The sequence below is a fragment of the Paroedura picta genome, chromosome 2, assembly GCF_049243985.1.
Source record: "Paroedura picta isolate Pp20150507F chromosome 2, Ppicta_v3.0, whole genome shotgun sequence".
NCBI classification, from domain to species: domain Eukaryota; kingdom Metazoa; phylum Chordata; class Lepidosauria; order Squamata; family Gekkonidae; genus Paroedura; species Paroedura picta.
The window spans coordinates 79,933,184-79,950,352 of record NC_135370.1 but is presented as its reverse complement, the minus strand read 5'-3'; the positions used below and the strand labels follow the sequence as shown (position 1 = coordinate 79,950,352).

The window sequence follows — 17,169 nt, the reverse complement described above, 5'->3', positions numbered from 1 at the left end:
TTTTTATAAATGACCTGGATGAGAGAGTGGAGCCAGAACTGTTCTCTGAGACTTACGGAGTTTGAACAGAGTCCAAGCAATAGGGTTGCATTCTTGCCTTTTCTCTGGGAGTCAAATGGTTGAACTGAGGGATGCCAGTCTCCAGGTGGTACCTGGGGATCCCCCAGAATTATGGCTCATCTCCAGACTACAGAGATCAGTTCCTCTGGAGAAAATAGATGCTTTGGATGGTGAATTCTCTGCCATCATACCTCACTGAAGCCTCTGCCCTCCCAAGACTTCATCCCCAAATCTCCAGGAGATTCCTAACTTGAATGTGGCAACTCTACCCCCTCCAGCCCCCACCAGTGGCCAGGGGATGAGGAGACCTGGCAACCCTAGTTGGACTGCATTTTTAACCATGCTATGGATCTCCAAGAAGAGAACATTGCAATTGTTTGTTATTTGCTGTTATCTCTGGAGTGCCAGTGGAATTTTAATTGATCGTTTCAAGGTCTGGATGTCTCCTGTTGAAGATAATTGTCTGGACCCTTTTGCCCTGTGGTAAGGAAACTTTCCTTTTCTGTGCTGCAAGCTGAGCTGCCATCATTGGTGTGACGTGTTTGCAGAGTCGGGGGTGAGGATTGTTATGGCTATTTTTTATATTTATGTTTTCAGCCATTACAAGGTAAAGTGAAGTTTACCTCCTATTGTGATGATTAGTTTGTAGTACTCTGGATTGTGAGACATGACCTTCATGCCAGCCTTGGAAGAGAGAAACTAGACTCTCTTAAATTGTCAGTGTAGAATGGTTATTCTTCTGTAATATTTACTGTGGCACAAGCGTCAGTTGAGACTTAGGAATGGGAAAAGTGAAGAAAGTCAGAGAAATGATGCCAGAATTTCAGCCTCATTGCCATTTGATGTGCAGGTAAGGTGATTACATCAGAGCAGGGTTGCCAGGAACCCACTGGCAACCAGCAGGAGGTGGGGCAGATATTTACTTGGAGCAAAGAGAAGCCTAGGTTGGCATTGCTGGTGACACAGCATCACTTTTGGCATGTACTGGAATGGACATTGTCACAGCAACAACAGGGTGCTCTAGTATTTAGGCAAAGAAATTAAAAGACGCTTGCTCCTGGGGAGGAAAGCTATGGCAAATCTAGACAGCATCCTAAAAAGCAGAGACATCACCCTGCCAACAAAAGTGCGTTTAGTCAAGGCTATGGTATTCCCAGTTGCAATGTATGGCTACGAAAGTTGGACCATAAGGAAGGCCGAGCGTCAAAGAATTGAGGCTTTTGAACTCTGGTGCTGGAGAAGACTCTTGCGAGTCCCTTGGACTGCAAACCAGTCAGTCTTAGAGGAGATCAGTCCTGATTGCTCCTTAGAAGGCCTGAAGATGAAACTCAAATACTTTGGCTACCTCATGAGAAGGAAGGACCCCCTGGAGAAGAGCCTAATGCTGGGAGCGACCGAGGGCAAAAGAAGGGGACGACAGAGAATGAGGTGGCTGGATGGAGTCACCGAAGCAGTAGGTGCAAACTTAAATGGACTCTGGGTAAAGGTAGAGGACAGGAAGGCCTGGAGAATCATTGTTCATGGGGTCGCGAAGGGTCGGATACAACTTCGCATCTAACAACAACAGGTGTTGATTTATTAATAATTACATCGTTGCACAATATATTTTAATTCTATGTAATGGGAAACAAAAAAACTAGACCAAATTCAGATAATCATGGTTAATGAAGAGATATATTAAAAGGAAGCAGAAATTGATCAGTTTTTAAAGAGGAGCTCATATTAATTTTTAAATAGCTTAGATTCTGAGGTTGTCTGTGATTGTCATGTCAATACTATCAGAGATAATTATTTTTGAATTATCTTTTTTATTAATGATTATGTGATTTTTATGAAAGAAACAGTTTTCCTGTCCAAAATGACAGAGATATTATTTCAGCAATTAAACTGCATCAATACCAAATTGCAAGATTTATATACATATATTTAAATATATATTTATATACATATATTTATAATACATAGGGATGACATTGAGCAAATTGTTAGCTATGATCCTTCAACAATTTCAAGTTACTTTAACAGCAGTCCCATTCCAGAATAGAATGATATGCTGACAAATATTTAAAATAATTAATTAACATCTTAGTTGATGTAGGCTATTCTCTGTCACCTGTATAATAAGTACAAAGTTGTAAGAATATAATCAAGGATATTCAGATGGTAAGTAAGCATAATTAAATTGAGGTAGCAGATTAATTCCTACAACTGAATAAAGTGGATAGTTGTATATGATGAGAATTTCTTGAAATTCTTTGAGGCCTTGCTTTGGTTTGGCTAGGCAGACATATTAACAAGATGAATCCCTGAAATATGAACAACTATCTATCTCTATCTGCTTGGACATTGAGTTAACAACAACTGGCTAGAAGGTAAACTTAGTTTCAGTAGCTGAGATAGCAGATGTTGGTGGTAGGAAGTTCTGGTGGGAGTGATGTCTTCTCTCCTTTTGCCATGGCAGCGCATATAATAGTTATTTGATAATAAATATTTATAATATCCCAGCTAAAACAAGATACAAAGCAAATTGGGTTAGACCTCTCAACTTATGTCACCAAAGTCATTGTACTGTGCAGTAGCTTAAATAATAACGGGAGGAGATCTGAATGCTATACTGGGCCCATCAAAAATCTAGACTAGAAATCTAGTCTAGCAATCTAGACTAAACATTGCTTCTTTCCTCGTAGAACACAAATCTTGTAATTCAAAGATAGATTATGTGGGAACATGTCTTACAAATTTCCTAGATGCCCTAAGATTTAGATGAGATTGCAAAGTATATTAACGTTGTATTAGAATGTTATTTGGTATTTTGTATTGAGAGTTTTTTTTTAAATGTTATATCCTGTTCGACAAGTTGTGACTTGGTTTCATGTTTTATAAAATAATTTTTTATTAAAAAAAGAGATTGCAAAGGATACTTATATTTATATATTAGGTTGTTATAGACCATGTAGTGTAAAATTCACAAGACCACAACAAAGACAGCTAAGCAGAAAGAGGGTTTATTAGAATACATGTTTGCAAGCATGGAAAGTCCATTGGTGTGTTCGCTGAAGTCTGCATCAGTGCAGCTCATTTTTAAGACCTTGGTACATATCCTGACGCTCATTCCCTCCCTGTCCCTTTGACCAATCAGGTCAATGATGAAGGGCGTACAATCTTACCTATCATGCATGGCTATATATCTTATTACAATTTTCTCTCTTTGTATTAAAGAGTACATTTCCTTTTAAGGTATACCTTTCCGGTTTTGAAGCAAGAACATTTATAGATATAATGCAGCTGTTGTTACATCATGTCTCAATAACAAGGCCAAGAGTCAGACAAAGAAATCCATTTCTTTGCAAAGAAATGCAAATCCATTTCTTTGTCTGTCCAAAGCTTAGCCCTGTACACGTGGCATTTCTTCAGCCATTTATTAACTTAAAACGAACTATGGATAAAGTATGGCTAAACTGTATTCCACAAATCTATATAATCCATATCAAGGTTGTAGTGTAGTTGATGATGTCTTGTCAACTTATTATGTTGATAGTTCAGTTTCAGTGGGAGATTTGTTGTTTTCCGACCATCTTCCTCTTTTTTATCATAAGGATGAACTGTTACCAGTCTTACAAATATTGAATGATTTATACCACAATGACTCTGGGTATATTACAGCAATTACTGGATGGATGAGGATTTTAAAAACAAACCTAGTATTCTTCATGTTTCAGAGCTTTTATTAGCCCTAAGAATATGATACTGGAGACAGAAGACTGTCGAGAAATATACAAGTTTTATTCTGTCAGGTACTGGTAAGAATTTTTTTTCAAAAACTGGCTCTGTGGTGATTGTAAAAAACTACAAATTTAAAAAAACACAGCAATAACCTATCAAGATTACAGAGCTAGAGGATTGAGAGAAATCCCTAAGGAATATTGTATGATTATATGTAAATTGAAAGCATAAACTAAAATCATAAGAATACAGATATGAGAACAAGATGAGATAAGCTATTATATACTGCTGGACAAAATTATTCACATATCTTGGGGAAAATTATTCATGACGGATATGCAACATCTCACACCTCATCTTGCTTATCATATTACAGCCTTAGTAGGAATTACTCTTTGCTGCTTTATTTTCAGATTTTATTCCAGAAGTGAGATATGCTACAACTGCAGTAAGCTTACCAGAGCTGTCTATAGTCTTAGCATCTCATACAGAGAAATTAATTACCGTATATACTCGCATATAAGCTGAGTTTTCCAGCACTGTTTTTAGGACTTAAAAGACCTCCTCAGCGTATTCGCGGTTAATTGATTAACAGCCTGCTCTCAGCCAGCCAATCACAGCATTGCACCTGCAATCTGAGCTCTTTGCAAGTGAGCTAATTGCTTCCAGCTAACCATTGCCTTCTGCAAATTTCTTGAAAGCTTACTCTGGCAGCTTGTAGGACATCAATGGTTTGACTGAGGGATTCTGATATTTTTCCCCCCTTCTTTTCCTAATCACTTCTTCCAAACTATTCTTTTGGTTTCTGGGGGTGGGATGGGTTTTGGGGGTGCTTTGGGATTTACTGTTTTTTTAGTGTTTCTTCTTTTATCTGAGGGGCAGCATTGTTTGCCTTTTCTTCTTGGGGTTGTGTTTCTTTTAAAAGTTGATTTTTACAGTTCTTTCTTTCAGTGTTTTGTTCTGGAGGGCACTGTAGCCCCCAGTTTGGTAGCTGTTGTACTTGTTGTAGTAGGTTGCCAACTTTGAGTACTATTGTTGTGCTCTGGTTTGCTGGCCTGGGGGGCACTATTTGGTTCTTCTGTCAGAGCTGTTCTCGCAGAGCAGTTCTGTCAGTGCTCTCTCAGGGTGCCTGGCATCAAGAGATGAAGGGAAGACAATTGTAAGCCGCTTTGAGACTCCTTTGGTTAGTGAAAAGTGGGGTACAAAAACCAGCAGCTGTTCATCCTCTTGACTTTTCTGTATTTGTTGTGATGGGAAAGCCTGTGATGATTAAGCACTTAGGGCGCCCTGTAAATTTACCAGTAGCCTGCTGCATTTCCCACCCTCGGCAAGTCAATAAGTTTGCCCAGATTTTGTGGTAAAATTAAGCACCTCAGCTTATATGCGGGTCGGCTTATATGAGAGTATATACAGTACTAAGCCAAAGATTAGTAGAAAGTCAGGAGATGATTATACATGTGCTGAATTGTTAATTGTTTTAAAAGACAGTCAGGGAAACACCCAAGGACCAAATAGATAAATTATCTTACTTGCCCATTTATTCACCTTGATAGATTCTTCAGGAGTAATGCCAATAGCTTAGAGAAAATCTATTGTCATTTCTATCAACAAAAGAGCTTCCAAGAATAATCTGAATAATTATAAATCCATAAGTCTGTTGTCAATTATAAGGAAGGTTTATGCATTATATCTATGAACTATCTAAACTTTTATCTTCTGTCTATTAACTTTTAGCTAAAACTCTATCTCTGTTTATGATCAATTGCGAACAATCAGGATTCAGAACTATTGTTCAACTATTGTTAACTGTTACAGTCTAAGACACCTTTTTTCAACCTTTTGAGTGTGGAGTAACCCCTGAAAATATTTGTGGGCTTCAAGGTAACCCTGAAGTGAGGTCAGCTGGTCACACCTCCCTACCATGCCTCTGGAAGTGACATGTCACCAGAAGTGATATCGTCCAGCCTCTCCAGGCAAAATCCACAGAGTGGCTGTCCACTAGGGCAATCTCTGAACCACCCTTTTAAAAGACAAAGAAGAAATCCAAATATTGCATATCGCCATGTGCGTCAAGTTCAACCGAAAGGCTTCAGTGCTGACGGTCACCCTCTCTGAAGCACTGTGAGGTATCAACAATGATGGCTTGATATCCACACAGATATCATTTCAATATCAACACTGCCTCCTGGTACTTTGTAAACCCCATAGGATTGCCACCTCTGGGTTGGGAACTAAAAGGAGATTTTGGATGTGGAGTTTGAGGACTTGGGGTTGGGAAGAACTTCAGGGCCATAAAGTCCACCTCCCAAGTGACCATTTTCCTCTCAAGTGCACTAATTCCTATCAACTAAGATCAGTTGTAATCTCAGGAGATCTCCAGGTGCTAGCTGAAGGTTGACAACCCTAAGGCCCCATGATAGTACCTGGGTCAGGCTATCTCCCATCTTTATATGAAACCGCAAATCTGCATGACCTTAGGTCCCCAGAGAAAGGTCCAGAAACCTGAACCAATGTCATGAAAAGCCAAGAAACAGACAGAAAAGGGCCAATTTTTCAACCGATGACATGGCAATTATTTCATTAATAAAGGTGAGTTTAAAGAAAGCCTTGTACAGGCACATACCCAACCATTTTTTTTATTAGAGGGACATTTGCTAGAGGGGCAAGTTTTTAGAGGGGTCAGTTTAGCAATCCACTAAAAATGTTTCACAGATTGAATACAGAAGGAGGGGAGAATCACTAAAAATTACCCCCCCACACACACACACCCTCAAACACCTTTCTACTATTATTATAGCACTAAAGAAAAGAATCTGACAAATGGACCAGCAAGCCACTGTGCATAAAACAATGCAACACAAACTAAAACTATCCAGATAGATTCAAGTGGGCAGCTGTATTGGTCTGAAGCAACAGAACAAATGGAATCCATGACATTGTATCTGAGGAGCTCACACCTTGAATAAAAATTTGTGGGTCTTAAAGGTCCCATTGGACTATCCAGTTTGGCCTTTCATTGAGTTTCATGTAAAATTTTCAGTTTATCTCCACAGTTAAAAGTTAATACGATGAGTATCAAGTGATTTCTGTGTTTTAAAAGCCTATTTTTGTCTCTTTTTCTACAAAACACAACTCACCAGCAGCATCATTTCAAATTTGCATGTTTTGTAAGAACATGATCTGTTCTATATTCTCTTAACAACTGCACCACTCTTCAAAAAGGTAGGGGACCTCTGGTATAATGGATTCTGAATAGGGTTGCCAGGTCCTCCCTGGCCACCAGCAGGAGATGGTGGGGGGGGGGTAGGGTTCCAGGTTGGGAAACCCCTGGGCATTTCAGGATGGATCCTGGGGAAGACAGGGACCTCCCTGCCTCCAAAGCATCCTTTTTCTCAGGTCCATCCTGGAGGCTAAATTCTAAATCAGGAACTAGAAAAGCTCCAGAGTTCTTTAAAACTACTTAATACAAACTCCCTATTAAAAAACAAAAACAAAAAAGCACACAATAACTGCACTTCTCTTTTCCAGGTCTGGAAAGTTTATTCCCTCCCCCAAGACTTACTCATGAGAACACCTCCTGGGATCTGTTTGCAAGGCTTTTTTTTCTCCAGTTGCAGATCTGAATCTCTCCCTGGTCTCTTTGGCTATTCAATATCAAAGGCTCCCCCCCCCCCAAAAAAAAGACCTTTTCTTCCTTCCCTGCTTGGCCTCTCAAGGAACCTCAGCTTAACCCTTTCATTCCTGCAGACAAATGAGAGAAACTTCCCCCCAAGGACATGGAGAAAGGAGTGGCATTGGCATCAAGGTATTAGTAAATGAGAAGGGGCCAGATGTTGATGTTTTCCTGGAGCCTGCCACAGTGGCAGCCTTGTCCCATGTGCTGGGCAGTGCCAGGAACCAATGGTCCATCCAACTCACACTGTGTGCCAAGTTCTGTGACCAGATGAAGAAGCAGTGGCAGTGAGCAGCGAGGTGTTGTGCTGGTGGGCAGTTACTGGCCCAGACTCAGAGAAGGCCAAAGTGAGACGGAAAGGCTTCTCCCTTCTGCAGCACAGAGAATGTGTGTTTCAGGCATGCTCTTCCTATTTCCCAATACTGCCAGGTCTCTAGGCTCTGCCTTCATAGGGCTGTGTCTGCACAACTCAGCCACTTTTCTTCCCAAGACTCCTGCCGCACTAGCTTTTTCAAATCTTCCATGCCCATGGTAGTGTCCTCTCAGCAGGAGAACACCACCAAGGGTGGGGGCTAAGTCAGGGTCTTGGAAGGCAGGCAGGATAAATTGGGGGACAGGCACCACCTTGCCCTGATCTTGCGGACATTATTTAGACGTTTTGAAAATGAAATGTCTATAAATATTGATAAAACCAAAAGCATATTTTTGGAATTGTCTTTCATCCTCTAAATAGTTGGATGATAGTAGAAGAATATAAAAGTGAACAAGTTCAGTTATCAAAATTACCTGGGAGTAATTTTGATGGCAAATTATGTTGAAAATTGCATACTGAATCTATGCTAGTTAAAGGTTAAAAGGGAGGTTGGAGCAATCATAATTTTTTTTATTATTATAAGAATGTGGTATATACAAGTGGTGCTCCTATTATATGCCACTAAGATTACTAATCAGCTTCTATATAGAGCTCTGCTTTGGGTACAAGCAGCTACTCCTACCATCAAATTAATGCAAATCAAATTACTGAGAATGACTCTTAAGGTATCTATGTATAGACCCTGTAGTCCCTTAGATTAGAAATGGGTATGATGTCTCTTATACATCTGGACAGCAGCTTTTAGATTTAGAATCAAACTTTTGTTCATCAGTGATCAGAACATGTGAATCAGTGTCTCAATCAGGTTTCCAGAGCAAGGACTAAACCTACAATTAGATGGAATCTTTCTGCATCTTCCTAACAGGAATGCAGATGGTAGCATGTTAAGTCTAGTCAGCATAAATGCATGGCAGGATCTTGGAACTGTTAATATAGATCAATGGCATGCATATGAATGAATCTACATGAAACAGTGTGTGTGTGTGTGGGGGGGGGGGTCATACACCACAGACTTTTGTCAATGTTCCTAGGAAATCAATTTCCTTTCTATATTCATTAATTGCTAAACCAGTGTTACTCAACACTATGCATTTAAAATGGGAAAGAAGAGCCCAAAATTGGTCTATTTTTTATGTATTGGGTTGAGCCAAGATTGAGTATAAGAATCAGTCATTTGGCTGTAAACAAATTGTTTTTTTCACTGTAGTTTCTATGTATAGGCACACTTAGATTTATTGGAATCTGTTTTGGCTGATTAACTATTCTCTGAGACTGCAGAAAACTCTCAAAATCTTATTGGCAGGAGCAAACCAAAGATACTGTATCTGTGGTGAAGTTTCTGTATTCTACAAAGAAAATATGGCTGATATAATATCTAGTGCATAATTTACTCAGATTCTAACCTTTTAACTGTTAGATATATTAGGATGAGTAATGTATGCAGAGGTATTATGCAGATAATGAATTTTATATTAGCATTTTTATCTGTTGTTATTCTACTTCCTATGGGCCTGTGGGCAGTAATAAAGACTGACCAAGTTTGGGGCCTCGAATAAACAAAACAAAAGATTGCCAACAGATGTAGTTAGAATCCAGCTTGGATTTATTTCTAGCAGCTGTCATCAGGAGTAAGCTTATATTATGTCTTTGTATTATGTCACAGTTCGCAATATTTAGAAGACTTCTGCTTTCTGCTCTTCTAAATGCCATGTAAATATCTGGGCTATTTCCACACATGCAGAATGTAGCAGGACAGCCTCTACATGTTGAAGGCATATTCAGCCCCCTCCAGATGACATCACCAACATACTGAGGATGTCTAGTAGGTGATTCGCGATTTCACCATTTTTAATTCACGATGCAGTAAATCCAGGAAAGTTGATTTACCACCCTAAAACATGCAAGCCACTGGTGAGCAACCAGTGATCAACTAGGGAAAATACCGTATGGAGGTGAAAACACACAATAGTCTCTTGAGTGCAATACTCTTCTAAAGAAGGGGCGCTGCCGCCACACTGCCTGAGCCGCCACCGCCAGCAGCTCGGGCAGCACAGTGGTGGCTTGGGTGGGTCTGCTTAATAGAATCAAAGAATCATAGAGTTGGAAGGGCCCATACAGGTCATCAAGTCCAACTCCCTGCTCAACGCAGGATCAGCCCAAAGCATCCAAGAAACGTGTGTATCCAACCTTTGCTTGAAGACTGCCAGTGAGGGGGAGATCACCACCTCCTTAGGCAGCCTATTCCACTGCTGAACTACTCTGACTGTGAAATTTTTTTTCCTGATATCTAGTTTATATCGTTGTACTTGTAGTTTAAACCCATTACTGCGTGTCCTCTCCTCTGCAGCCAACAGAAACAGCATCCTGCCCTCCTCCAAGTGACAACCTTTCAAATACTTAAAGAGGGCTATCATGCCCCCTCTCAACCTCCTTTTCTCCAGGCTGAACATTCCCAAGTCCCTCAACCTATCTTCATAGGGCTTGGTCCCTTGGCCCCAGATCATCCTCGTCACTCTCCTCTGTACCCTTTCAATTATATCTACGTCCTTCTTGAAGTGAGGCCTCCAGAACTGCACACAGTACTCCAGGTGTGGTCTGACCAGTGCCGTATACAATGGGAATATGACATCTTGTGATTTTGATGTGATGCCCCTGTTGATACAGCCCAAAATGGCATTTGCCTTTTTTACCGCTGCATCACACTGCCTGCTCATGTTTAGTTTTCAATCCACAAGTACCCCAAGGTCTCGTTCACACACAGTGTTACCTAGAAGCATATCCCCCATCCAGTAGGCATGCTTTTCATTTTTTCTGACCCAGATGCAGAACTTTACACTTATCTTTATTAAATTGCATCTTGTTCTCATTTGCCCATTTTTCCATTGTGTTCAGATCTCGTTGAACTCTGTCTCTATCTTCTGGAGTATTTGCCAGTCCTCCCAATTTGGTGTCATCTGCAAGCTTGATAAGTAGTCCTTCCACCCCCTCATTTAGATCATTAATAAATATGTTAAAAAGTACCGGATCGAGCACCGAGCCCTGAGGTACCCCGCTACTCACCTCCCTCCAGTCTGATGAAACACCATTGACAACAACTCTTGAGTGCGGTTCTCTAACCAATTCCCTATCCACCTAACTATCTGAAAATCCAGATTGCAGTCCTTCAATTTATCCATCAGAATATCATGGGGAACCTTATCAAAAGCTTTACTAAAATCCAAGTAAATGACATCAACCAAATTTCCACGATCCAGCAAACCTGTCACTTGGTCAAAAAAGGAAACCAGGTTGGTCTGAGAGGACCTGTTGGAGACAAATCCATGCTGACTTCCTTGGATCACCAAATTGTCCTCCAGATTTGTGCAGATCGCTCCCTTTAATATCTGCTCCATCATCTTACCCACAACAGAGGTCAGACTCACTGGTCTGTAGTTTCCCGGGTCATCCTTCCTCCCTTTTTTGAAGATCTGAATAACGTTTGGTCTCTTCCAGTCCTCCGGGACATCTCTCATCCATGGTATGACACTCATCATGTCTCTGAGTTTATTAAAGTTTGCCCTACGAAAATCCAACATCCACGTCTGGCTACAAGCCTCTTTGCCTCCCCATCTCAAAAGGAATTCTATGAGGACATGGTCACTTCCCCCTAGGGTCCCCACCTCCTTCACCTCATCCACCAACTCTTGCCTGTTGGTCAGTATTAAGTCCAGTATGGCTGAACCTCTTGTGGGTTCATCTACCATTTGTTAAATGAAATTGTCAGCCAGGCAAGTCAGAAAGTTGCATGACTGAGGACGCTTTGCAGAGTTTGTTTCCCAGCACACATCTGGGAAATTGAAGTCAGTGTTGGCTTGGATGGCAAAGGTTACTTAGGACCACTAGAGAGAACCTTAATGGTGGGTGAACTACTGCAGGGGTGGGAATCTGTCTTTGGCTGAGTTTGGATTGTGTGTGTGTGTGTGTGTGCTTTACCTTCCATGGCAATGCGTATGCATAGCTATGAGTACGTATTGCCACAAATAGGTATCAATTTTTAAAAGATCACACTAGATCCACAAACCTCCAATTGGTTGCCTCCTTTGATTGACAGGCTGAGGAGCAGTGAGTAAAAGAGCACATTGCTCTCGTGCTTTTTTGCCACTAATGAAGAGGGGAAATGGTGAGACGTGGCAGCAGAGTATGGAGGGGAGAAATAGCACAATTTACTATCCCACAATTGCAAGTAGAAGACATCACGTGATTTGGCCCCCCCATGCGGAAATGGCCCTGATTTTCCTTTCATAATACTTTTACCTTTTGAAAATATGTCTGCACCTTGGAGTATTCTCGCCCTGTTGATATTACAAATGCTCTAGCACTGTTAACAATATTTATTCCTTGTTAATGCTTGAGTTTCTTTTGCTCCATGTAGAGGATGTCTCATAAAATGTTATATTCACCTTAAGAACTGGATAAAAGTTCTGAGTACCTGAAATCCTAGATGGATTGGTGCTGCAATTTAAGGGGAAAAGTTAGTGTACAAAATTAAGGGTGAATTGACTCCACAGTACCTTTTCCCCACTCAGTATTGCTAGAGCCATACTCAGTGGCATTTACCTGGGCTGAAAAATAAATATGTGTACATTTCTTGCAGTGGGAGAAACAAAACTTTGGAGTTGCAGTTTTTAGTGGCAAAAAAAAGTAAGGGAGGAAGTTTGTAACAGTTTCCTCCCCCCTTACAGACACACTCTTAAATTACAAGCCTTCTGGCAGCAGGATTAGAAGAGGAGGATGAAAACCACCCTGAGTCTTTGGGAAGGATAGTATAGACATTAAATAAATAAACCATATTTGAGCTATGCATCATATAGTTCTGTCTATCATGTTCCCAGTCAACTTCTAAAATAATCAGGCTTGGCATGTTCAGCAAAAGCAAATTATTGAAAAGATAAGTTCACAATATTTTTTTGTTAAGACTAAATTGCCATACCTATACAGATCAATAAATTCCCCATCAGCCCCACCTTCATGACAAGTCACACCACCCCACTTTGGAAGGTAACCTCCTCCCATTCCCAGATATACCCAGGTGTGAACACCAACCACCGGACCCCTGCAGCCTCCATGTACAGTGCCGAGATAGCACTGAAGCCTCCTTTACTCCCAACACCCATCGATCAAAATGAAGACTTTTTTTCACATGAGGAAAATGTTCCTGGACAGCCTTGGCATATTGGTGGCATATATAGCCCCCTTCACATGACATTGCCAACATCCCAAGACTGTCTAGTAGCTGGGTCACCATTTTAAATCACTATTTTGGGGATCCAGAAAATTGGATTTACCACCCTAAATTGCGCAAACCACCAGTAAGCCACCAATGAGCCACCAGGGATAAAACTGTATAGAGAGGGAAACGCACGATAGTCTCTGCAACTTTGTCCCACTCTTAGTCCCGCCCTCCCCCCTCCATTTCCTGCTTTGAGTAATTTTTTTTTAATGGCACAGTCCATCTTGCAGAAGGACCGCAAACCTACATTATCCAAGGTGAAATAAAATGTTCTTTAAAGTGTCCACAGTCTTCTTGGGATCAGGAAGCCAAAACCCAGCCCCATTTTTGTTTTCTGGAGGTGGGAAATGAGCTAGGAAAGAGGGGGGGGGTGATCTAGCAGCTTTCCCCCACTCATTCAGCCATGTGTGTGCTTTGTTTTTAAGCCTGCCATTAGCACAAAATGTATCTTTGGGCTTCAGTTACCTGTCCTGCCTTCTCACAACTCAGGTAGGCAAAAACAGTCCCATTTGCATCTTCTGGAGGTGGGAAATGAGCTGGGAAAGGGTGTGTGTGATCTGGCTGCCTTCTGCTGATCATACAGGGGTCTGAGCAGTTTGTTTTAAAGCCAACCATTAGCATAAAATGTCTTCTTGGGATCCAGGAACAATGTGCAGTGTCTCAGAAATCCACCCAGACAGAAATAAAGTGGGGAAGGGAAGGGCTGAGCAATAGGTGAGCTGGTTGGGGGGAAGAAAGTTTTAGTCTATGAGAGAATTGCTATGCTGTGATTGGTAGCTTGCTGTGATTGACAAGCTAAGGAGCGGAGGGAGAAGTTCAGCTAATGAGGAGGCAAAAAAGCCACAATGGGACAGAGGGAAAACATGGGAGGGGTCTCCCCATGAGGAGGGCTGCAAATGCGATATTTACCATCCCGCGTTTGCCAGCAACAAGCCACTCAAGTTTTACCCCTCTGTGCAGAAATGGCCACAGTTAACACATATCTTACATAGAGATCTAAGTGAAACTATAAACCTCAAACTCTCAAACATTCCCAAGCACATCAAACAATCACTCCTTCCTTCCTCAAAAAACATAAGCATACAAACAGTAAAGAACATGGCAGGATTCCGTTCCCAACACATATCTTGACAATGTCCTTAAATGGTTTTTCAGTTATTTTCTTGTTTTAGAATGGGAACAAATGGCAAGCCTCTTGATGAAATAAATGTATTTTGAAATAAACTCCTCCATGTTTGCTCATAGGTTCTTGGTTAAATTGTAGCCTAAATCCACCCTTTAGATTCTGGTGAGTTTTTTATACATAGTCAGGGCCCCTTATCACCAAAGGAAATTCTTCCTTAAATATTTGCTTACTGTTGATTTGGTACCCTTTCCTTAGACCTTTTCTCATTCTTGGATGCTGGAATTAGGGTTGGGCGCTTTGGCATCCAAAGCAGCCATTCGTACCTGAAGCAGCCAGTGGCATGGCGCTGGGGGGGGGAGGTGCCAGTGCACCGGCACTGGTTGCTTCGGGCCTGAACGGCCACTTCGGATGCCAAAGCACCCAAACCTAGCTGGAATCCTTTATGAAGATACAGGCATCTATCCAGATATATATGGAATAGATATAAAAACAAACTTTCCTTGACATCCTCTTTGCTGAAGTCACCAGTAGAAGCTTACTTTTACAGGAGTGCAACAAAAAAGGCTAATATGTTTAAAATATAAAGACATTAACTAGGGCAGGAGTATTCAAGGACTTACAATCATTTTAAAAAGAGGGAGTAGAAATACAATGGTTAGAATATATTCAATTGTTATCTAGGTTCAGTTCTGAATTTGTTAAGAAACTGAATCTGGGAGTGCCACCTCCAGAATTAAGAATATTCTACTTCAAGGTAAACCACATTTGCAAGGCCAAATCTACAAACTGTTGCTGAGATACAAAATGGAAACCGAGCAGGTTAAGACATGCATGATTAAATGGATGCAGAACCTGGGAAGAAACATCACCAGGGAAGAGTGGGAATGTATAAGGTTTAAGATACCAACATTAGCAAATAGTCAAATTTTGAGAGAAAACTGATATAAGATGTTTTACAGGTAGTACATAACTCCTAAAGTAATAGCTAAAATGTTGTAATAGCTATAATTATGTTTGTTGGAAATGCAAATTAAAACTTGAATTCTTTTTGCATATGTGGTGGAGATGTGAAAAGGTAGCTAAATTTGGGGTAAATGTACATGATGTATTAGAAGAGATGTTTAAAATTAAGTTCCCATTGAAACCTGAATATATGTTGATGAGTCTATATACTGAAGTATTACCTCCTCAAACCAGAACATTTTTCTTTTATGCGACAATTGCAGCAAGGATAATACTGGCCAAGATATGGAAATCTACGGAGACACCAACTATTTCAGCATGGATGGACAAAATAGCTGACCTATTGACCATGGCGAAACTAACAGTGATGGTCAACAGAAAACCACCGGAAGAATACCAAGAACAGTGGCATATCTATATGGATTATTTTCACAACTGATTTTTAAAAACAGTTTGAGAGTGGGGGAGGGAAGGAGGGATCTGTTTTTACATGTAGCTATTTTCATTGTCTTTTCTGTATTTCTCTAAAAAAAAAATGAAAATATATTTAATAAATATACAGGCCTAAAATTACAGGCCATTTCTTCAAAAGTAACAGATTAGTATTAGTATTTGCAGCATCGAATTTCTATCCAATTTCTGGGAGGTAACGCAGTAGGGTAAAGTGTGATCTCATTGGGTCTCAGAAGCTAAGCAGGTTAGGTACTTGGAAGGGAGGCTTCTTAGGAAAACTCTACTTCTCACTTGTCTTCAAAGCAGCTTTCTGGGACTGTCAAAGTTGGCCAGAACTTAACAGCACTTTACACACACGCGCGCGCGTGCACACAAACATCTAATTTCTGAATGTATGCCAATTATCAGATGGATTTTCCAAGCACCCCTTCCCACACCTTTTTACATAACAGATTTTTATTGTATAGAATTATCATAATTTGTTCTATTTCTTTAGAATTGTATTAAACTGCTTTAAGTTAATTTTCTCTACAGACAGTTTCTGATCAAATTCAGCTCCTATATCTCTATAACTGACCATTTCCCTTTAAGCTGTTACTGTCAGATCTTGGGTTTTCTTATGAGTAATATCAATAATCAAAATAATTAAATCTAAGGAACACTTATTGAGTATCACACACCATCTGCTCATAAATTCCTCATTGTTTTGAAACATCCCCAGTTTCCTGTTAATTTGCAGTCCTCTTGGGATACATTTGGATCTGCTCTGCTTTACAAGAGTTGAAGCACATACGCCTGATTTGATTTTCTTCCCATGTAATCTTACAAACTCATTGCAGCTCTTCTCTTAAACTGAAGAAAAAATAACAACCAACTTCCAATATTTTCTCAAGATGTCTCTTAGAAAGAACTTTACAATTTCCCCAGCCTATATCATAGCACGGTGATATTATAAAAACAAGCACCGTTTCAAGTACTGTTTCAAGACATATAACAACAACAACAACATCCTTGATATTACAATTATAGGGGGGAAAGAGAAATAGGGTTTGGATCATTAACACTGCAATCCAAGGAGACAGCAGAATAAAGATGAAAGTTTTCCTGGGAGGAAAATTCTCCTCACAGGCTCTGTTGGGCCACCCAGTTCAAACTGGACTGCCTAACTGAGCCTCTCCACCAGAGGCTCAGCTGGGCTATTTGGGGAGGACCTGCCAGCTGTCTACTACCTACTGTTCTGGAGTTCGAGGGAAGGGGGCATAGGGCAGAGAGGAATGGCAAAAACTTTTGGCTCCTGAGGATAAGAAAAGAAACTTTGGCTGTCACCCAAAACCCATCTCATGACATTCCAACCTGATTTAAGAAAGCTGCATTTTTGAGTTTTTATGCCCCACTTTTCTCTACCCAAAAGAGTCTCAAGTGATTGCAATCACCTTCCCTTCCTTTCCCCACAACAGACATCCTATGAGATAGGTAAGGCTGAGAGGTCTCTGAGGCCAATTCTGCACGGGCTGAAAAGGCCAAGAGGT

At 40.6% G+C, this 17,169-nt stretch overlaps 1 long non-coding RNA gene across 1 annotated transcript; it reads left to right on the top strand.

Annotated features, from left to right (window-relative positions):
- Positions 1–817: 817 nt before the first annotated feature.
- On the top strand, positions 818–16,068 carry LOC143829774 (uncharacterized). Its single transcript, XR_013228228.1, has 3 exons — positions 818–910; positions 3,780–3,854; positions 15,451–16,068. It is a non-coding gene; the product is annotated as an uncharacterized LOC143829774 (long non-coding RNA).
- The last annotated feature ends 1,101 nt before the right edge of the window (positions 16,069–17,169 follow it).